We start from the raw sequence: 23803 nt of genomic DNA on the forward strand, positions 1-23803 counted from the left end.
ATGCTAGAATTAAGGTTTGTCCATGTAACTTTAAATTTGTTTCCAGGTGCTTAGGCACCTCTTTTTTATGCTTATATGCTGTTTTTCTTCAAGGATCTACCTCATTCAGAGAATGACAGTGCCCACATAATTAATCAAAGTTCCGTACTTAATGAGACTATAATGTGATTGCATGCAAATTTATATGCAAATGGCTAGTTGTGCATCTAAGCGGCTACTTGTATGTGTCATTATCTGATTTGCATGCATAATCACTGTAATTGTACACAGTTTTGAAATGTGAGACCATAGAGTTTGCAGGTGAAAAGAGCAACTCAATTCATGTGTTAGACATTCCTTTTAATCAATCGTTTACTTACAATATGTTTACATTAATCAGTTGCTCTTTGCACAGCTTCACATTGCCTCCTTTACTACAAGATTCATCCTGTTCCTTTTTCCTTTTACTTAACCATTATGTCTGTTATTTGGGAGGCAGAGGCTACATGCACCTCTGCCAAATAGCCAGATCTCTGTCCTGTGGCTGTGATTTGTGCTTTATTCAGTCTGTTCTCAGATAGCCTGTATAAATTCAGAAAAATTTGATAAACTAGGATAGATCTGTCCATCAAAATTGTTAATATTCCCTAATATGAGGTTCTATTACTCTCACTTAAATTCATGAAATTTGTTAGAAGCACCATATCAATTCTGAATTTGTTCTCTTATCTGGCCCTTCCACACTATAAACCAAGATTGAAACCAGGAGTTTTATAGTCCAAAAGCTGAATCGTGCAAGAAAAGCATAAAGACATGTTACTTCTCATCAGCCAAATATGTTGTATTCAACTTGTGTGACCTGCTAATCTCATTTTATATTTTTCATTCATTACATGTCAAACCTTTAATATAGGTTAATCTATTTTCTCAATTACTTCAAGTATAAATTGCAAGACCAGATAACCTCCATATTCTCCAGGGAATAGGCCATTATTCTTTTGTGATCCATATGTCAGTCTGTTCTGCTATATTATACACCATTACTTGTATAAATTCCAAATGATAAAGGACAAGATATCAGCCAAATGTACCATGCACAAAATTTTCATTAAGTCTAAGGAAACAAATAAAGTCTGTCATGAGGAGACCTTTGCCATCAGATAATTACTAAACATGCATTTATCAGAGAAAATTTGAAATGGGATTAAGACGTCAGCACAGATCAGCATCATTACAACAGCTTGAAAGGCACTGCGATGCAGAGAACTGTTACCTGCTCCATCGTGAACCCTGTGATAGAAGAGCTACCTATAGTTAGGGGTCCGTAAGGCCATGAAGTTCAGTAATCAGTCAGATAATACTTTTAGTAATAAATTGAACTTCATTTTAAAATTAATCTAGGCTCATAACAATAGCCAGGTGGCAGCATGCTTCTGTGATGACCTTTGGTGAGATATGTCAATGATATTTTCAGGCTGAAACTAATACTAAGAGAAAGAAAACGCCTGGGAAAACGGGATGCAACTGTATTGCTCTGTGCCTCAATGCTCTCCAGCTCTCGGAAATTAACTTGTAGCCAACTCCAAAGAGAGACTGTACAGATGCAAAAGATAATATGTGTCCGTTTAACTGTGAGTCTGCTTTTACTGCATGTATTTAATTAGATTGTTACAATTAATGAGATAGAGCATCCATCAGGATAATCCTCACAATATACCTTCTCCTGGATAACTGTACCAAGCTGAAACAGACTGCTCACTTCAACCATAACTCAGAATGGACCTGGAAAAGCATATGTGGAACAACTTTATCTGCGCAAGAGCTATCCTGTTCCTTCCTGGGAAGATAAAACAGGTGGAGCTGCACTATGTCTCTAGAGCTAGTAATGCTGCAATACTGTTTGTACCACTGACATTATAATGCCAGTAATCCTGCTCCCCTCTGGATTGTCTTGGTGAAAATGGGCATGATAGAAGAGCACAAAATACTGTTATTGGGTTTACTTTTTTGTAACATCTGACTAAATAGCCCTTATAACATCAGTGCCTCCCCAGGAGCACCTATGCAAGTAAACATATTGGAGATATATCATGGATATTTTATGGAGCCATATACTAACATGCCTGCAAACTTTATGCAGAGTAAAAAGGCTTTGCTTTTGCAAATATTATCAGCAGAAATCATTAAAAAAAGAGAGAGAGAGAAAAAAAAAGAGAGAGAGAGAGAGAATAAAAGAAATAAGGAAGGACAGATGGAGGAAGGGAAGGGAAGGGAAGGGAAGGGAAGGGAAGGGAAGGGAAGGGAAGGGAAGGGAAGGGAAGGGAAGGGAAGGGAAGGGAAGGGAAGGGAAGGGAAGGGAAGGGAAGGGAAGGGAAGGGAAGGGAAGGGAAGGGAAGGGAAGGGAAGGGAAGGGAAGGGAAGGGAAGGGAAGGGAAGGGAAGGGAAGGGAAGGGAAGGGAAGGGAAGGGAAGGGAAGGGAAGGGAAGGGAAGGGAAGGGAAGGGAAGGGAAGGGAAGGGAAGGGAAGGGAAGGGAAGGGAAGGGAAGGGAAGGGAAGGGAAGGGAAAGTTGTTAGGATTCATCTTTCTTCATTTTATCCCCATCAACTTATATAGCATTATTCAAGTCTTCTCCATTGTCCAGGTGCTCTTTGTATTCAAAGGAGAGAGAGAACTAATTGCACAATGGAGCAACTAATTCTGTCATGTTTATGTAAAATGCAGTAGCTGGTTTAAGAAGGACATAAAATTATTAGTGTCCAAAAATGGGCTACAAAGATGATGAAGGGTCCAGAGGGGAAGATATATGAGGAGCAGCTGAGGCCCCTTGGTTTGCTCAGCCCCGAGCAGAGCAGGCTGAGGGGAGGCCTCATGGCGGCCTGCAGCTCCCTCACGAGGGGAGCGGAGGGGCAGGCGCTGAGCTCTGCTCTCTGGGGACAGCGACAGGACCCGAGGGAACGGCATGGAGCTGGGACAGGGGAGGGTCATGCTGGGGGTTAGGGAAAGGGTCTGCACCCAGAGGGTGCTCAGGCACTGGGACAGGCTGCCCAGGGCAGTGGTCATGGTGCCAAGCCTGCTGGAGTTCAAGAAGCATTTGGACAGTGCTCTCAGACACGTGGTTTGATTTTTGAGTGGTCCTTTGTGGAGCCAGGAGTTGGATTCAGTGATCCTTGTGGGTCCCTTTCCAGCTCAGGATGTTCTATGATGCTGTGATTCTCATATTCTAATTTCACAAGCACTGCACTGAGTCATAGCAAAATTTTAAAGTAACAGCACAGTAAAAACTGTTAAAATTACATTCCTGAAAGATGACTGTTTGCTAGTAACTCTGAAATAACTGACTATACTGCACATATCTACAGACTAGGTTACACAGACCAGGTTACAGTAAGAAATAATATATATACATTGAAATGTAAAGATAAACTAAAATACATGTATGCACAAGGAAACTTCCAAGACTGATTTATAAAATGGTGGGAGGGTGGGGAGAGGAGTACCGAAAAGCAGGGAGAGAGGAAAAGAGGGATCTAGAGCTGCTAACATCTATTATGTAAGACTAAATTTACTTTTTTCTACAAATACAATCACCAATGCAGATTAGTGTCTCAGATATGTAAGTGCACTGGCAGGTAGGTAGACTGACAAAGTACAGTGATGTGTGTGACACAGGGCTGCTGCCACTTAAAGGGGATGGAGAAAGTGAGGTCTTCTTGGTCTTCACAACACTCAGAACAAATGGTGTCACTCTACCTACTCATTCTAAAATGACTTGTACTTGGTTAAAGTTTTTATTAAATAAAGAAGTCATTGAATAATGAATACATAAATAATGAATAGTAAATTATGTTTGTTACCTCAGTGCACTTGCATGCTTTTTTCCCCATCAATCATCTTTCCTCACCTCCTTATTAATACCCCAAATAAAAGACTTTTTTCCTCTTCGATGGCATTTATCTCCTTTAAAAATAACAAACACTACCATACTTAGTGTATTCTTCTGTGCTCTGTTCTTCATTTACTTATGGAGTGACCTATGAATACACATGTTATTGAAGATACCATCAGCTGAACATTTTGCATTGGCCATTTTATTATTACTTGGGCATTTTCTGATGCCAACAGATGTTGTGATCGTAAATCTGCAGACTGAAGTGTGGCAGCTTCCACTCCTTGCTAAAATGAAGAAATAAACTTGTGAGAGTTATCCACAGGCAATCAAGCTACAGTCAGTCACCTAATGATCACTTTTCCTGTGAGCCTATTAAGTGCATCCCTGCATGAAAGAGTATGAAATAATGTCACTTACTGTATCTGAGGCAGACGACAGTTGAAGCAAGGGGGAAAAGTGAAGGTAATCTCCCAGAAAAAGTATTTTCAGCTTCACAGTGTGCGCCTTTAAAATAAACCAAGTGTGGTAGACAAACCGAAAATTAAAATGCAAGAATCTGCAAGAATCTTCACTGTTCCAGAAACAACACAACTGTGATAAGAGTTTTACTTAGAGATTCTAAGGTTTGTTATGTCAGCTGGTTTTTTTATTAATATTATTTTAAATTAAAATCAAAAGAATGCTTGATGGATGAGCATGAAAGTAAAGTTTTTATTTCTGATTTAACTCTCTGCATCTAAAGTTCATGGCCCAGATCCTCATCAACATCACATCCAGTAAGAGGAAAGGATCCATGCCAGTTCGCACCACATGATACTTTACCTCCCACTCCTCCTCCCTAAATGGCATTGGATATTTAGAATCACACATTTCACTTGGTTCTCCAAATAAAAAATATTATACAATAATTTCTATGCAATTGTGGTTGTTTTAATATCTCAATGCCTGTATTAACAACTGGGGGGAGGGAGAGGAAGATACACGTGAAGTATTTTAGATTATTGCCCTTCGTCCTAGTAGTATAAATGTGCCTATTACTGTAGTCCCTAAAGATTCAGTTCACTTTCTTTTAAAAGTTAATTATCCTAGAACCCTGCAGGTGGTTTGTTGAAATTAATTTTTTTTCTGTTGCCATATGTTGGTAAGATTGTCATGTTTTGATTGTATTTGCAACCATTGGTACCACTCTCAGAGGTATGAACTCTCACCTCACATGCATACCCTGATCAGAGACGCATGACAGCTCAGCTCTAAATAAGTTGTTGCTAGTTGAAAACCACACCCTGAGATTATTTGCTTAATAGTTGGGGAAGGAAGAGATAGTCGAAAGTAAAGGTCCACTTGCATGACAGGAAAGGAACCAAATAAGTTAGATGGTACAAACCACAGGTAGGGAAGTGAATCCAAGCTCAGCATTTCAAAAAAGAATTACATGTCTAAGTCTGAGCTGTAGGGAACTAGCTGCGAAAGAGAGGTTAGGATCAAGTTTTGTCAGATTTGAATCAAGTATTTGGACCTGACTATCCCACTCGGGAAAACACTGTAAATAAATTATAGGGTAGCATCAAGAGCCATCAGTAACTTGCCTGAAAATTCCAGAATTTTTATGCTCTCCTGGCATCTGAGATACAGAGTTTTCCAAATGACCCCATTTGATCACAGCCATAGAAACTAAAAAAAAAAAATAATAATGAGTTACCTTTGGGAAATGGAAAACAGGAAACTTGGATCAAAAAGCAATGCCCATAGTGGGCCTAATAAAGGGAACCCAACCTGGGGAGGGGGGCCCATGCAGACAGTGCTAATTAATCTGGGTTAGTTATCTTATTCCTAAGCAAATTGCTGCATTTCATGGGAAATCATTACATTTTTATTAGTACAGAAGCTAATACTTATCTCTATACTATCAAATCCTAGGCAGTTCTGTGCATGCTGAAATCAAGCTATATAGAGATTTCAGCTAGGTCCTTCAGTAGAAACGCAGGTAACTTACATGATATCGATTGTAGAGGAGAAAGGATTTTGTTAACACTGGCTTTGCATGACTGTTTAATGAGATTACTGTGGGTCTCAGGTCTCCTTACATATCTAGGTTTTGTGTGCTTTTGTTTGTTTGTTTCTTTGTTTTTAATGGAAATGCAGATTCAGTATTTGCTGCTTTCTGTATTTTACAATGGCTGCTGTTTTCTGAGACCATCGGACACCAGGCTGGGTGTGGAGTGCTTGAAGTGAACATCCTTACCGTCATTTTTCCAAGGGTTCTGAAAATACTTTATATCACAGCTATTACATATAAATATGCATTGCTTCAAGAGAGTAGTTAGTTTTCATTGTCTATTGTGAAGTTTTTATTTCTCATAACTGTAAAAATGATGGCTTCATTGCTTTGTAATTGTCTTGCTAACTTATGGTACTGCCTAATCGTTGTTTTATAGCTGAAATAATCATATAAAATCTTCAAGAATGCATAAAATATCAATGTTATAAAGATCTTACCCATATAAAAGCAAAAAAACAGTTGTTAATTCCAAACTGAATGTAAATTTCCGATATCTGGCATCTGCATTGTTTTTACTCCCTGAACATATGGATGAAACGTATTTTAATACACTCTGTTTCTCATACAAATTTTAGAAATCAGAAAGCAGCTATGATTAATAAAAACAATTTTGAGTGAAATTACAATGCCTTCTGAATGCTTTATTGGGCATGTAGGCAAAGGCAAATCAATTTCTAGTATGCTTCATGACAGCTGAAAGTAGCTGTGCAATACTTAAGCTGAAGCAGTTTAATTAAACCTTGGCATTTTAACAGAATAAAAGAAAATTAACTATCCTATTTCATTTCCCTATAGTGTAAACAGAGTGTATGACAGGCATCTGTGAGATATATAATTAATCCCATTAGTCAAGAAAGACTTTCAAGGATAGTTATGAAGATTTCAGCTCCTACATACAATAAACTTTGCATCCCAAAGATGCTCATTATGTTCCCCTGAAATTATTTAATAACATGATGTATTGGTACATATGTTGCAGAAGAGAAATATATGGCTATATATGCAATATATGCAAGTAGATGTGTTATACATGTGTATTTATAACTTTTTTTTAAAAAAAAAAAAAAAAGATGACCAAAGGGAAGATAGGAAAACAAGAAACAACTACACCAACTACACTTAACATAAAACAGGCAAAGTCTACAAAATACATTTCATGCACTACAAAAACTGGGTGTAAGGAAGGGCTTGTTTTCATTACGCTTTGATAAAATATTTAATGAAGTATTTATTCATTGGTTTGAAATAAGCATCAGTGAAGTATGGAAAAAGCACAGCATCTTTGCTGGAAACACTGAGTGACATCAAAATGTGTTATTGAACTGCAATTTATGTTTAAATTGATTTTAATAAAGCATGCAATTCATAATCAAGCCAATTTTCAATTAAGTGATAATTGAATTGTGACAGCCGTCTGACGTATTACTGCACAGTGAAGTAGAAGCAGCAGAAAGAGGAAAAGGTTTCCATAGTTTATCTTTAAGTGAAGACCGAAAAAAAACATTCAACAAGTTTTCAGGTAGCCAGGAAATGGTTTCTGCCATATGAGATCCTGTAGGGAGTTTTAACCTGTCCCAGAAGGAAAGAGACTGACCACAAATCCTGCCTCCCATCTGTTAGATCCCCATGGATGTCTCCAAGGTGCAAAAGCACACCACATTCATTTAGTTGCATAAGTGAATGAATCAAGTCCCCCACTGATTATAATGTGAACTTAACCCTTTAGTTTACTTTTAGATATACCTGGGCACTTGCATGAAGGTTTCTTAATTCCAGACTGGCCAGACTGAATCCCAACCTCAACCCAGTAGGGGAAAAAAAAAAAAAAAAAAAAAAAAAAAAAAAAAAAAGAGAGATTTTGCCATTTGAGATTTCTTAGGTTCTCCAAGGAATCCATATGGGGCTGGCTACGTGACAAAGAATGAACAGGACAACCCGAAAGCATCTCAGAGAACACTGGACACCTATGGACGGTTGACTGAAATGACTCTTAAAACAACATTTGCATGGACATTCGCTAGAAAACTGTAGCTAAAAAATGTTCTCTCTGGACCACCTAATCTTACGGGGTTCCTGATTTAATGTAAAGCTCTCTAGTCACTAGTAGTTCTGTACCTACATGTATTCAGAACTCTTCTTCCACAACTCAGGGTCAAGATCCCACCTGAGTTGAAGCGAAATAGATCAAGAAGCCCAAAGGCTACGATAAAGCTGCTCTGCTTGGAGCATTCCAAGCGATTCTTTTGAAGATACAGAGGCAGGTGGTGTCTCTACTTCTCCCAGTATTTTACAGAAATAAATGGACAGTCCCTAACCACTTAGGAATATATCCGCTAACAGGTTTATGCAGAGTTGAATTGATCAGCAGATACAGGGAAGATGGAGCCAGACTCTTCTTGGAGGTGCACAGTGATAGGTTGAGAGGCAACACACACACGACTGGAACATGGGAAATTCTTACTAGATATTAGGAAAAAAAAACTCCCATGAGGGTTGCCAGATCCCTGAACTGGTTGTCCAGAGAAGTTGTGGAATGTATAGACTTGAAGGTGATCAAGACAGAGCTGGACACAGCACTGAGCAATGTGACCTAACTAGACCTGTTCTGATTAGGGAATGGACTAGATGACCTCCAGAGATCCTTTTCAATCTGAACTCCTCTATGGTTCTATAAAAGTAATTTTAAGAATATGGCTTCAGGTATTTAAGTACAATTCCCACTAGAATACATGGGATTTCAGTTGAATCTCATATCTAATGGAAACTCTACCCCTTGAATGAAATATAGAACCCTGCATTAGTTATCTAAGTCATACAAAATGTAGGAGAGAGAGGTTTGCCTCAAAGAAATTCAAAAGAACACTTATGTTAACCAGAGAGTTAAGAAGCACTGCCCACAGAAGGGTAGCTAACCTTTCTTTCCTTCACTGTTCACCAGTTCCAAAGAATTAAACAAATGTGCTCACAAACTCAACAGTGGAACTGTAGATACTAGAAATAATGAGTTAATCAGGAACTACATTTATACTTGCCCTTCATAATGCTGAAGGTGGAAAAGATAAAGCAGAATCAGGAATAGTGTGCTTTGTAGGAGATTTTGAAATATTTTTTCTACTTTATGCCTGTAGAAGCAACTCTTACCTTTCTTATATTCAGCCTAAATAAATTTATATTTTGGAAAGAATCTTTATGTTCTGCATTGGCTACACAAAAGCAAAACCTATTTTATTGTCCTTTTCAATGGCATTATTGGTTATGTTCAAGAAAAAAAAACTATCATATAATCATAGAAACAGAGGATCATAGAATATCCTGAATTGGGAGGGACCCACAAGGATCATTGAGTCCAAGTCCTGGCTCCACACAGGACCATCCAAAAATCAGACCGTACATCTGAAAGCATTGTCCAAACACTTCTTGAAGTCCGGGAGGCTTGGTGCTTTGACCACCACCCTGGGGAGTCTGTTCCAGTGTCCAACCACTCTCTTGGTGAAGAACCTTTTCCTAATATTCAATCCGAATAGAATGTATGCTTAATGTTAAAATATAATTTTTGTTTTCTTTCTTTTTAAAGAGAAAAGCTGTGTTAAAGAATACTGTGATTTAACAGTGTCTTTCTTCATGACTTTTATCTCAATTACTGTTATTGAAAATTCTTGAATTTTTCTGTAGCTGGGCTTTAGTTTTGCAGAGCTAGTTATTTTCTTCTGGCTATCATTTGCTACAATTCCTTCTTTTTCTGTGGGAAAATATGTTTACTTTAATCATTTTTCAGAATTATAGAAACACAAGACAGTACTCTAACATGCTTGTATATTTTCTTGCAAATCATAAGTGATCTGTCACTAGAATATACAGAGTTTTTCTGAACTTCTGTAAGAACACTGTAATAATACTTCTCTGGGCACACAGGGGAAAAACTAATTTCTGAAATTCTGAAAGATTAAAAGTTGTAAGAGGATTTCATAACAGTTCAATTTTTTCTCTTTGTACCCAGTCCAGAAATGGTTACATTATTGTTCCAGCTGTGAAATAGGTGTACAAGACCCAATGTCACTTGTAAGAGATCCTACATGGTATCTCATGAACTACTCTAAATGGTTTTATCTGCAGGTACTACCAAGGAACTCCTCTATTACACTCCTCTACTTTACACGAACTAATTGTCAACCCTGTAACTATTTAAACATGTATATAAACGAGTACATTCAGTACAACAGCTGAAGTGAGGTGTAGATGTCCCTAACAGCCTACAAATACAGTAGAACTCATGATGTGTTCATGCTATGACTAGCATGTACTAATTTGTCTCTGTATTAATTGTGGTAACAAACAATATTTTGTTTCTTTATTTATACTGACTTTCCTTCTGTTCCTTACAGGTATACATGCTACCTACTATTAAAAGTAAAGGATAAGTGAATGAAGGTGCTCATAACAGTATAAATTAAACTTCAAATTTTATAATAGATATAGCACAATATCGCAAGAGTATTTCCTAAACAACTAGTGCACAATAAAAAGACATAAAATAACATTTTAATGTAGTAACATAGCTGAAGCATTGGATTTTATTATTGCTATTATTTTTACTCATTACTAAGTAAATTTAAAAAACATTATACACCAGGCATATGTTCAAGTGGATGACACAAGAATTTGTGAGTTAACAGAACGCCTCTCCAGAACTATATTACATTCTTGATAAAGTTTGAACAAGAGCACAAAAGAAATTTCAAAAGTAATGAAAGACTGCAGAGACCCCAGGAAATTCACAGTTCCCTGTATAATGTCGTGGAAGGCTAAATAATTGTTATGCTGACAGTGAAGAGTTAAAAATAAAACTATTATGCTACATGCATGTACATTGCAATTTTTGGGGAGAGAAATATCAATTCAGATATGAAAAAAAAAATAGAAACTTGTTAACAACGTTGTAAATCCAATTTGTAGAAGGAAATTAAAGGGCTTTCTTATAACCACACCTGTAACAAAAACAAAAAAAAACAAAACTAACAAACAACAAAAAACCTTCGTACAACTATATATTTTTAATGCTTATAATTTTAAAAAGTCTTAGTATATTTTTAAAAAGTCTTAGTTATTGTATTTAACAAGTTTAAATATAATACACTATTTAACATACATTGTTGTAAAACAATTACTTATTCAAGTAATTGCTACCCTACCACAATTGCTTTACAATAATACTTTCTTGCTTCTGAACGACCTTTACTGTGATATTAGCAAAACATTTATCCTGCTATATCACATAAATGATAAATTTTTGCTTAAGCAGGTAGAATTATAAATAAATAAATAGATAACTCACAGTCAATGTGTGCCCTACAGTAACAAGATTTGTCATAACAAAAGGTTATTTTTTAATGAATAATGCCTCATTTAGAACTACACTATGGCATTTAAAATCTAATTAGTTTATCCCTTTCCCCATGGATAACTGAGAAGAAAATAATATAATATTAGCAGGTAGAGAATTGGTAGAAATGAGAACCACGTATGCTCTCTGCTAGCAGCAAATTCATACTGGTCAGATCTATAAGATAAAAAGACAAGCAAAACATATAGTTTGAATGAATTACAGTAAATTTCCATTGAAGAAGGAGGTCCTTGAAAGTGCATGTTCAAAAATAATGATAATTTAAAAAAAAAAAAGCAAAAGAAGTGAAGGAAACAAGGGAGCAAGGAAGGGAGTAATGAATACATATGGAATCTGAAGGGATAATTTGGAAGAATTGTTTTAGACAAAGGGAATATAATTTGAAATGGTCCTGATCCATACTGCCTTTAAGGAAGGAACAGCAAGGAAAATAGAGGAAGTCTAGGCTTCCTCTTTGTGGGTCCTAGAAGGTTTGCACTGAAAGCAGCCTAGGACTGAACCAGTACCTACTCACTGTGTCCCCTCAGTGCAATAGAGGCCAGAATAAGTTGAAAACTTCAGTTACTCGCAAATGCTTCCTAAAATTATTGCCTAAGCTCCTGTAGAATCAACAAGGATCAACAGAGATCTCAAAAAAATGTTCTCCAGAGTACTCAAGCAATATTCCTAGCTTTTTATAGACAATACAAGATGCTTGAACAATTTTGAAAGACAATGATGGATTCCATGCACAAATTGCAGAATGCAACAGGAAACAGAAAAACCTAAGAGGAGTATGTCTGAATTTCTGCATGCCTCAGGAGCTTAGTTGCCTGCTTCAGAGCTGAGTGCTAGGCATGTGCATCCACAGGAGATTTAGAATGCTGAGATATCTTCAGATGCAATATGAAGTTTTTTGCAGCTCTCATGGTTGCAGTTTGAATGTAGAACAAATAAGAAAACTTTTTTCTTTTCTTCTTTTCTGCAATGAAAACATAGATTTCCTTAGACAAAAAGGGTGGTCAAGGTGGATGAATCTACTATTCTAATGTTACAGATTAAAATTTGATATGGAAGACTGTAATAACTTATACTTTTGACATCAAGCACTGTAAAGGATGAAAGCTGAAAGACATTTCAAGTCAGATATTTCTGAGCTGCAAAAACAAACAGATGCTTGGAAAAAGAATGGATGTTTTCACCATAAATTCAAATGCTCATTCAAATAATTATTAATAGAGATCACAATATACTAATGTTTGTGAGACAAATTTCTACTATGAACAAAAACTATTTTTTTGGCACAGAACCTCACAGGATAGGAGTTCTGTATCTTCTAGCTTCCCACGTAATTTTTAGTAGCAAGATACTGCTATCATTGTCACTATTATCAGTATTATTATTTTATTTCCATAGTTACTATCAAACCATTTTGTGCTAGACACTGTAAAAGGAGCAAAAGTTGTCTTTATGAGTTTATAATCTTAAATGCAGCAACAAAAGTGAGAGAGAAAAAATAAAGACCCTACAGATATATATGGTCACAGAGGTACTATTATGTGGACTCTAGGAGTTCAAATGGTGATTAATTCAAAATGTTCAAGTAACCAACAAAGTCATTGAGAAATGTTACAACACCGCTCCTATATCTTCTACTGGATTCAGAAAATAGCTAGCATCTAATTCTAGGTGAGATGTGTAGGACAAGCCAGAGATTTCCCCAAAAGAATGGAGATGTTTCACTGCCCAGTATACCTCTGCCTCTGTAGCTAGGCATTCAGGGCAGGGCTACAATAGAGGCTTGGCAGATGACAATACAGTGGAAAGTCATGCAGTATGCCAAAGGCTGTATTTTTGGAGAAATAGGAATAAGAAACTATGAGCTCTCTGTGTACAGGTGGATCCATACTGTCAGTATAAGCTATTCCCAGCTCTCACTCACTTTCAGTTTCCTTCTTGGAAAGCTTCAGTTACAGTCGAGTATGAATCCAGGAAAAAAAGACATAACCAATGTGACCAACGAGGGGTGAATAGGGACAGGTGAGGAAGGAGGAGGTGAACTCAGCTGCTTTCATGATGGCATAGGTGACACAAAACCTAACTGATCAAAATGTTAGCCTGTTCATTACAAAACCAAACGACATTAAATTTACATCTCACTGATTGCTTATTCCATGGCACAAGCAGTCTGTCTGCAAAAACAAGTGAATGCATCATCTCTCATGCAAAAATAGATGACTTTTCTTCAGAAATTTAATAGTTTCTATAAATAATATGAGATTTCATTTTATGTAGAAACAATTCCTACACACAAGTTATTGCTACCTTTTAGTCTAGGTGCTCAACGCATCAAATTCTACTTCTCTCCAGTGATTAAAACATATTGTGAACATTTTGCTTGCACCAATAATTTTTAGAATTTTATTTTGAATGTATAAATACATGTATGTTACAGAATCATAGAATCTTTTAGATTGGAAAAGACCTCCAAGCACATCACGCCCAACTGTTATGGTATGTTAGCAGGTACATGATTCATTTGCTCTAGCTTGTTTCAAAAACTATTACTTGCTTCTCACAGAAAAATATGCTTGTATTTAACTATGAGAAACTAGTTTGTAAAGGTATATTTGCCTATAAATACTTATAACTAAATATTGCACTGTTCTAGCAAGTCAAATGTTCCTAAAGTAGTTTCACTCATCAGCATGACATTCTTGTTCTGTATAATCTTTTCTGCAAGAAAGATTTAAGTTGATCACTAGCAACCTTTTTTTATCACATAAAGCAAGGAATTTATTTTTTATTTTAAGAAATCACTGGTTTTTGCACTAATTTTGATTTAACTCTCTAATGTACCCAATAAAACATATTTTCCAGTATATTACTTCTGATTCTGATAAACTGGGGTCCAAGGGAAAAAAAAAAATACTTAACACAATAACAACTGTTAGCAGACTGCACATCTTTCACACACATACAAAAAAAAAAAAAACGCAGTTAGCTACTGATTTTGGTCGGTTCATAATTCCCACCAAAACATAAGGACCACTAAGCTCAGAAATAAGTTGAAAATGCTGATCTCTCCATCTTTCAGATGTACGGAATTTTCAGCAGTTAGAACCAGCTTGACAACAGCTCCACAGATCTTTGCAACAACACTGTTTAAAAATATCTATAAATACAAAATATTTAAAATTACTTTTAGACCTTGGTACAGTGGTAAGATGGATGAGCCACAAGAAAAAGGAAGATTCTGAAAAATAGGTGGCAGAAAGAATGAAGAGAGAAAAACAAATGGAGAGATATGGATTACATAGTCCTACATTAAAGCAGACTAGCTTCTCCATTTTTTCCTGTCCAATCTATTCCCTGGCTGGCTTGTGCAGAAGTGTCTACAATATCGCTATTACTACGAGTTACAACACAAGTATTGTGCCAGACACTATGTAGGTCACTACAGCTGTCCCAAAACAACTGAGCTACAAGCAGAGAGTTGCAAGAGACCAGAACGAGATTGAAAATGACAAACACTTTGAAGTGTTCTAGGTCATGCCAGGAAGTTGTGGGAAGTCAGTGGGGGAGGAGTTATTCCACACAATTAATAACCTGGACGAAGATATGAATTTGGTGTTCATCATTTCCTCCTCTCATTTCTGCAGTGAATACATCAATGACGCACTTCAGTGTAAAACTAGGAATTCCTACTTTTTTCTCCTTTACGGTTATCCTGATTGCATTCAGTATTCTCTGCCTTTCTAGATAGTAAGATTTGCCAGAAAAAAGATACACTTGTCATTTATCCTCCTATTCTACAAGACATAGTTATTTGTCATTGGCAATTTCCCTCCTTACCTCTTAGATCCCATTTTCTTCTCCCAAACTTCCCAATCCCATACTTCCTCAACCTCCCTAAGTGTCTACCCTATGCTCCTTCTGTGCCCCTTGCAAGCTGTCCTGCCCAGCAAAGACGTATGAGGAGCAGCTGAGGTCCCTTGGTTTGCTCAGCCCCGAGCAGAGCAGGCTGAGGGGAGGCCTCATGGCGGCCTGCAGCTCCCTCACGAGGGGAGCGGAGGGGCAGGCGCTGAGCTCTGCTCTCTGGGGACAGCGACAGGACCCGAGGGAACGGCATGGAGCTGGGACAGGGGAGGGTCAGGCTGGGGGTTAGGGAAAGGGTCTGCACCCAGAGGGTGCTCGGGCACTGGGACAGGCTCCCGAGGGATGTGGTCCCAGCACCGCCTCAGGCGGGCGCCCAGCGGGGCAGCAGCGCCCTCCATGGGCACCGACCGCTGCCTGGCGGCGCCGCCGAGCCCCGGGCACCCCCGTTCTGCCATGGCCGGGACGCGTCGCCCTCAGGGAGCCCGAACCATGTCAGACACCGAGCAGGGAAGGGCGCTTTCCCCCCCGACGCCGCCGTGGGGCTGAGGGCGGGCACAGCTCGCTGCCCGCCCCCTGCTCGGCCCCTTCTCCTCCCTGCCGCCGCTCCTCCTTCCCTCCCCGCCGCACCGGCGAGGCTGCGGGGCCGGCGGGGAAGGCGGCGCTGCCTGCGGGGAGGAAGCCGGATGAAGCCCCTCGGGCATGCAGCGAGCCGCGGGGACCCTGCCCAGGAGCCCAGCGGCGGCATCAGGTAACGACAGCCCTCGCCTCGCCCCCGGCCCGGAGAAAAGTTCCCTCCCGGGGGCTGCAGGACCCTTCTCCCGGCGGGACCCGAGCCCCGGGGGGCTCCGTGCCCGGCTCTTTGCAGAGATAAGACCGGGTGTGTGTCCGCGGGGGATGGAGGGGGCAGCCTTCCCCGGGGCTTCGTGCCCTCCCTGACAGCCCCGGGTGTGTTTAGGAAGAAGAAAGCAACAAACAAAATGTTACCAGAAAGTAGTAACGCGCAGCGCTACATCGGGGACCTGGGCGTGTTTGTTGTGCCCGGCTGTACACACGCCGCGGCTCGTCTTGGGTCGTGCTTTGCTGGGCATCTGTGGGCTCGCTGTCAACTTTTAGTACAGGGTGTGGGTTTTAATTAACGCGATGGGAGGCTAAATCCCGCTTCAAGTGTGCCACGGTGGTGTTTTGCTTTCCTTTGCTCAGTTTGTATCAAAGACACTAAGTCAGTTTCACATCTTTTTGGTTATTTCTTCTAAAATCATTTAAGGAGTGAAAAGCGAGCAGGGTGCCCCACAGAGGTTCTGGGCACCTTTGCTACAAAGCAACATTGAACCAGCTTAAAGAAAAAAAAAAATCCGTATCTTCAAAAGCCTGCTTCCTTACCAGCCCAAAGAAGTGAGAAGTGCATTGCAAACTGCCCTGAGAGTGAAAAGATTTAAGTCACTTCAATTAAGCAAGATTTGCCAAAGGAAAGGTTCCTTCTCATAAAGGATGTGCTGTGCTTATTCCATTGGTTAAATCTGAGAGAAGCTACTTTAAGAATTGTATTATCTGCAATTCTGAATGTTCTACGTCCACTTTTTCATATTTTCATAGTGCCAATGTAATCTCACTATATTCCTTGCAAAATCCGAAGAAAGAAATCAAATGTAAAGATCTTAATTTCTCTCAATTAGAAAAGCATGTATAGTTTTTATTTATTTACTTTACAATATAACAAATTTAGGGGAGCATTCAAAAGGAGAATAGACTGAGCAACATTAATCTGTTACTGCAGGTAATCCCAATGATTATTCATTGGACATTGATTAATCCGAATGACAGATTGAGTTTGTGTTGGTGTTTTTTTTTAATAAACACAGTTACATTCTCTATGAAGGTCCATCAAAGTTATTGACCAAGTGCAGCTTTGAGACTGCATTTTTATGTATGCTCAATTTTTTTATTAATGGATTTTAAGTTGCGTTCAACTAAGGGCTGAAAAAAGAGAAGTACAAATTATATATAAAACTTGAAATGCTTTCCACCTCTATGTGTTCTGTGTTTTTTTTCTCTCCTTGTCAGCTTCGAATGTAACTTCTCCCTAAGTTTTCATGCAAGTGACAGAATTTCTTAAATATATGAAACAATTTTCTATTGTCAAATGTTCTGTAGTTCATACTTGCTTAGAAAGATAGATATGACTAGGGAATTATCGTTTTTCTTGACAACATGACAGTTAAAACTTGGTTTGCATAGCAGCAAGCATGTGTAGTGCATTAAAAGATGTCACTCTGAACTGTCATTGACTAACTTTTCAATGTATTTTTGTGAAACTGAATATATCGTTTGTAAAGTGACAGCTAGGGGGTAACTAAGTGGTAAAATAGAGAATTACTGTAGTGAACTAGAGTCTGACTTTGGATTTTGACTAGAGTTTTAATATTGGATGCCTAAGGATTCAGTGTTCAATTCTGTAAACAGGTATTTGATTCATTTTCTTCATAGTGGTATCTCACTTAAACTCTAAAAAGTATTGTTGGTGCAGCAGTGCTTAAGCTACCCAGAGGTGGAGTGTAGAATTTTACTTTGTTATGATGTAATGAAGAAAATGCTTCAAGTGCTTATAAGCTTCCTGTTCTTTTACCATGTTCAAATTGTATAGAGTTATTGCTGTCAAAACCAGATAGTGCTAGAAGTCATACGCTTAAACATTACTATGTGTCAAGCAAGTGTTCTTTTGCAGCATGTGAAATCTTTAACAGTTAAAATGGCCAGGTGAAGCCAATGAGGTATGTACAGTGCTGTTAAGGTATGGAAATATGGGAAGTCTGGAAAGGAAGGAAAAAGGAGAACTAAGTTAGGAATTCAGTGTTTTTCTTGACCACAAACTTTTTCCTTAAAAACTAAGTTACCAACATTAAAGAATAATATGTACCTTGAGGATTTCAGGTAAAAATATACCTGGGCATTGAGACATTTGCTTTTACCTGAAGACTATATTGCATTTATACCATTTTTCTTGGTTCTGTTTCCAAGCCATGTACTGCTGTAATCTAAAGTCTTCTCTTGAAGGCTTCTGTTAAACCATGATAGAAAAAAGCTGTCTGGTGTTGTTGGATTAGGTAAATCATGGTGAAACTAGTTAACTGAGTGTACTACCTCTTCAGGAGAAAGAGACTGTCAAGAAATGAAATACTATCTGGAGAAAAATCCATTTTAGTTACAAGTTCAGGAAGAGCACAAGCTTTGAGTAGTGCATATTGCAAATCTGCACAAGGGCTAGCTTTTGAGAAACTATTCCTTCTGGTGGCCACGACCAAGTAGTATTCTTGCAGATAGCAGATTGAGCTCTCACTTTGCATGCCCATTCTGTGTGTTCTAACCTGCCTTCACTTGCATATTCACTAGGTCTCCACTCAGCTGAAAAACTCCTGATTTTGTTCAGTTTTCTTTTTAGATCTTTTCTAGACCTTTGGTAGTTAATATTTTCTGCTGAACTCCTTTCAGTGCATGTTATTCAGGTAGAGTATCATCTATAAAGAATGAAGCTGTAGATTTACCAACAAGTAAAGTGGAAAGATTAGTTTATACTCAAGGCAGTACTTATAAACCCAGTGTGTTGTCTTTTATGCAAGAGTATGCTATTGCTGATCACTTTTAACTCTTCAACAATAGCTACCAAAAAATCTTTCTGAAGAATAGCTGCATACTATTTATCCTCATCCTGTATTTTCACAGTTGATTATTCTTATGCAAACTATTTATTTACCTTCTTTAATTGCATCTTTATTTTCTACTAGATTGTGTCTTCAATTATGAATTCTAATCCTATTTACTATCAGACTGGTAGCTGTCCTAAGCTAGTGTCACATTCAGATTTACAAGTATGCTCTGTCAACTAAGCTATTAATAAAACAATAAGTATCCAGCAGGATGGACTGGAGGAGATCATTAAATCTTTCTATTTGTCAATGAATTGATGGTAAAGATTCTCTGAATATGATGTTGTAACATATTTTCCTAAAAGCGCAGTGGGTTTCATTCTGGAGATACCATATGAGTGCATAAATATGGATGTTATTGTCTGTTGTCAACTCTTGTAAAACCCAAAGTAGTGGTATGTATTTCTGCTGTGTAGATTTTTGTTACCAAAACATGTAGTTTTCAAGGAAAGTATTCCTGGTGCTTTCAGTTTGAAAATTCTTTCTAATACAATAGTTTTTCATTGAGCAACAAAATACCTTTTCCTGGATGTCAGGTCAAAATAACCCTGGGATAGGTACATTGCAATCATATCACGTATACTATTTGTAATCAAAATGCTGTTCACAAACCTCATGAAAATTACCAAAGTAATATAAGTTGTAGTTTTACTTTTTAGTTTCTGACAATTATTTATAATAAGTGATTTTTGTCAGCAAATAATGGAAAATAATATGCCAAAATACTGAAGTAATATGCCAAATTACAGTAGAATTTATGTGTTTTTATATGTAGAATTTACAGAATTTATATATATGCTTTATATGAAGCCTAAAGGTCATGCAAGGTCAGCATTTGTACACATTTATGAAACGTTAGAGGAAAACTAAACTTAGTAGTAAAAACTGACTGTTAGGGGTGTGCATCCCTAAAAATCTTAGCAATATAAAGTCTCTTAATAAATTTTCATTTTATTAAATTTGATCTTAAATTTACTTGCTTCTTGCTAATATGTTGTGGCTTAAATTTAACAGAACAATACTGAACATCTAATTATCTTTTTTCCACTTCAGTGGAGAGACACACCATGATATTCCAAATTAATATATTTGTCAATATTGCTGTTGATTTAAGTCACACAAATAATCAGCTTCTGAAATTGAAGGATTAGTTTTGTGAACTGCAACATATGTAAATTATACAAAAATATCCAAATAAATTACTTATTTGTGGGTGTGCATTAAGCACCCATCACTTCTGTTGTGTTGATGAACATTTATTATAAACAAATTAAAAACTTTATAGTATTATGTGTCTAGAAAATAAATAGAAGCTGTCTCTACAGGTTTATAAGAACTGATCTATGGAATTTGGGTTTTAGTACAGTGAACCATTACTATCTATTATCATAAAAATTATTAGCAAAAACATGTTTCTCTGTTACAGAAAAGTACATTTGTAATGAATACATTTTAGAATAGGACAGTTTTGAGGAAAATGTTTCAGGGTTCAAGAAATTGCAAACTGTGTGCAAAACAAAGCCAAGCACTAATCACAAACATTACAAAATAGTGTATATTTAAGTATGCTGAAGACAGAAATTTGATTTCAGAAATAAAGAAGTTCTTTAGATATCTGACAGTTTTTCCAAAATAAAGTTTGTATGAATGAGGAATTGTGAACTAATTTGAAAAAATATTTGTGAAAAATCATAGAGCAATACTGTTTCCCTTGCTTGATTATTTTAGACATAATTCTTCTATGAAAATTTGTATGAAGATTTTTGGTAGGAGATTTAAGAATCTCTTATTTTTTAAATACATTTTTCACAGAGGTACGCATGCATGCAGATAAAATGTACTCAGTCTTTTCCTGGTGCTAGGGTCACAAGTCTACAAATACTTGAATCAAACACAAAAAGAGAACTGAAATGGAAAAATCTGACTGATAAAACACAGTGGAATTTCTTGCTTCACTCTCAAACAAACTCCCCAAAATCATTTGAGAAAGAAGGTTTTAAGCAATTTTGAAAACTGTTTACTGGTGAAGTCACAGTGGAAGTCTAGAGAGGGCCTTCCACCCAGTCACTGTCATGTGAGCTGATGTTGGGTTTGAAGCCTCTTCTTTAGAAAGAATGTTCAGTTTTTAGAAAATCACTTACTGTGCCTTGGGGCCAGCCAAACCCATCCTCTTGTCTGAAATACAAGCTTATATCATTGTTTCTCTTGGGACATTCCTCCTTGGATGACCCGTGTTCTTCATGGACCTGGAAGGAAGTCAGACCCAGTTACCTAGATGATTGGGAAGTCATCTCCAGATCTTTCCAAGCACATGATGAGTTCATTAAGCATTATAAAGGAGGCCAAGATCTGCTGGAGATAGAGTAGTGGATATTGGTGACTGTCTTTCTCTATTTCAGTCTTGCAGTCACTTTGCATACTTAGGGATGTTGGAGGAGAACATTCCAGCAGTTCAGCAGTCCCCATCTTCACCTTTTCTATCAGTAAAAGGGAGGATTATTTCTTTTACATGCAAGGTTTGAGAATGCTTTTACACATATGCAGCATAAAAGTACATTTGGGGTACTTTGGTGAGGTCTGTGCTCTCAGGACTAGGTAATAAAGTCCAGGAGTGAGAGAGTGTTCTCTCTTAGTCCATCCATTTGACTTAAAAAAAAAAAAAAAAAAAAAAAAGGCAACTCTTGTGCTGTGTGTGGGGTTTTTTTTTGGTTTTGTTTTTGGTTTTCCCTCTCCAGGCACAAGTTTCAATGCCTGGAGAAGTTGCTGTCTCTACAGAATTCCCAGTTGATGCTAAGGATTCATCAGTGCTGGAGACACCCAGTGCTAGTGGCCAGACGTACTCCTGAGAGTAAATTGCACCTTCTGGATGCTTTGGCTTTTCATTTCTGCTGCATGTCCTAAATGCAGCTTTCAGAGCTTTCCAAAGAAGTGCGTGTGTCTGAAGAAACTTCTTTTAAAGGAATATGTATTTGATTCAAAGTCCTCTTCTTTGATTCAAAGTCCTTTGTTCTAAAAATGTCCAAGATAGTAGCTATTCTGTCAGATCTTCCATGTGGACCTAGAAGAAAGTGGTCGTTCAACTGACTGTCATCTACCTTGAGGGTCTACAGACCACATTCAGCAGCTTACCTTGGGGATAACGTCTCTAGCCTCTTTGAGGATACTGGACACAACAGCATATGGTTTTTGATCTACTTTCCTCTGCTGCCTTTCCAATTTTCTGGTTTTATCTGGTTTCAGGGACCCTTTGCAAGCACTACTGATGCACCAAAGAAGCCAGTACTTCCTCTGATCACAGATGCTACTTACATTGGTGCAAGCCAAGGACAAAAACTTCTGCAGTTTTCTTGTGCTCAGGTACAGGGGAAGCTGGTGTGAATTCTTTTACTTGAAGTAACTCATTATACACATTTGCAAGTTCAGTTCCTAATGGTGAACCTGGCAGGTATCTTCCCAGTGATTCAAGAAACTAGTTCATTCATATGCAGGATACTGCATATGAATTGACTTCAGGATACTTATTTGACTTGCAGGATACTTATTTTTGTACAGCTATCAGGACTGTCTGATTCAAGAGTACTCAGGACCCTGAAACTAATGTTTCACTTTGTGGCAAATACTCACCAAAGCCCTGTAGACAGAGACGTCTTACTGTTGCCTTGTGTTGCCTTAGTGGATGGCTAGTGCAAGGTGATCCCAAGAAGTTCTTTAATCGCTTTGGTCAGTGCAAGATAAGTCAAATTGAACAACTTTAATAGTCTCTCACTCCATATATATATAAAATCTTTAAGGCAATTATAGACACCCACCTTGTGACGCCATCAGATTCTTTGCAGTGGCCTGGGGCCAATGGTTGTTAGTGGGTAGAAAACATTATGGTTAGGGAATTGCTTTGTTTTGTATCTATGATAGAGTACAGTATGTTTGCTTTATGGTAGCATATATATTCCTGGTTCTTTGTGTTCTCCAACTAACATTGTATAGTATATTCACTCAGATGGCAGCTGCATGAACATTTAGTGTTTATTCCTTCACCCTTTTCTGGCAGGTTAACCAGACTCATGCCAATATGCTTGTTTACTCTTTGCAGTCAGTGAAAATATGGATGTTTACTTCACAGGTTGGCACTTGCCTCATTCAGGATCAATACTGTTTGGAGAAGCAATTCCTTCATTTCAGTGTTTTGGAGTTTTGTGAAGTTCAAAATGCATGTAGATTGTTCTTTCATCAACTTCAGGAATCGACAGTGAAAACTGACAACTCGTGATAGTACTGTGTATTATGTAAAGCAAAAAGCAAGGGGGGGACCCGGGTATCCTTTGTCAAGAAACCATGATGTTTTGGATATGTTATATCACCAAGTGAGATTGACTTTTCATCAATTAGTTTACCCAGTTCTTCAGACTCCTACAGAGTAATTCAACAGGATTAAAAGTGTGGTTTTCTTGTTGTTTTTTTTTGTTATTATTTATTTGATCTTAAAATCATGTCTCTTGAAAATACTTTATTTTGGTTATTTATTTATTTTTTTAGTGGCAGGATTTTGTTTCCTTCTTTTCCTTTTGTCAAACTAGAACAAATATATTTTGTCGCATATACTGGGTATTCTATCCATAGAAGGAATTGGTTAGAGATCAGCCAGTCTGCAAATATTTAGAACAACATGTCTGCAGTCAAGCGAATTCTTGTAAAAGGAGATTCCAAAATTTTAAATAAAATTTAAATTTAATTTATTTTTTTTAATTTAAAAGGCTAGAAAAACATTAATTATGTTGTTGAGCATACATCAGCTTGTCAAAAGAGCAGATATAAATGTTTGCAACTAGAGTGAGCTAACAGAAATTGTAGAAGTTCTCCTCTACACCAGGAAGCATCATAAGAACATTTCAATTTGTTATTTGGAAAAAAAGTATTA

At 37.6% G+C, this 23803-nt stretch overlaps 1 protein-coding gene across 2 annotated transcripts in view; it reads left to right on the forward strand.

Annotated features, from left to right (window-relative positions):
* Window positions 1-15778: 15778 nt before the first annotated feature.
* Window positions 15779-23803, forward strand: part of SGCG (sarcoglycan gamma) — a 136511-nt gene continuing 128486 nt past the window's right edge. For both annotated transcript variants that reach the window (XM_068671628.1, XM_068671639.1), the window contains exon 1: window positions 15779-15935. The gene's annotated coding sequence lies outside the window, so the exon portion shown is untranslated. The remainder of the gene's footprint in view (window positions 15936-23803) is intronic.

The sequence above is a fragment of the Anas acuta genome, chromosome 1 (assembly GCF_963932015.1).
Source record: "Anas acuta chromosome 1, bAnaAcu1.1, whole genome shotgun sequence".
NCBI lineage: Eukaryota > Metazoa > Chordata > Aves > Anseriformes > Anatidae > Anas > Anas acuta.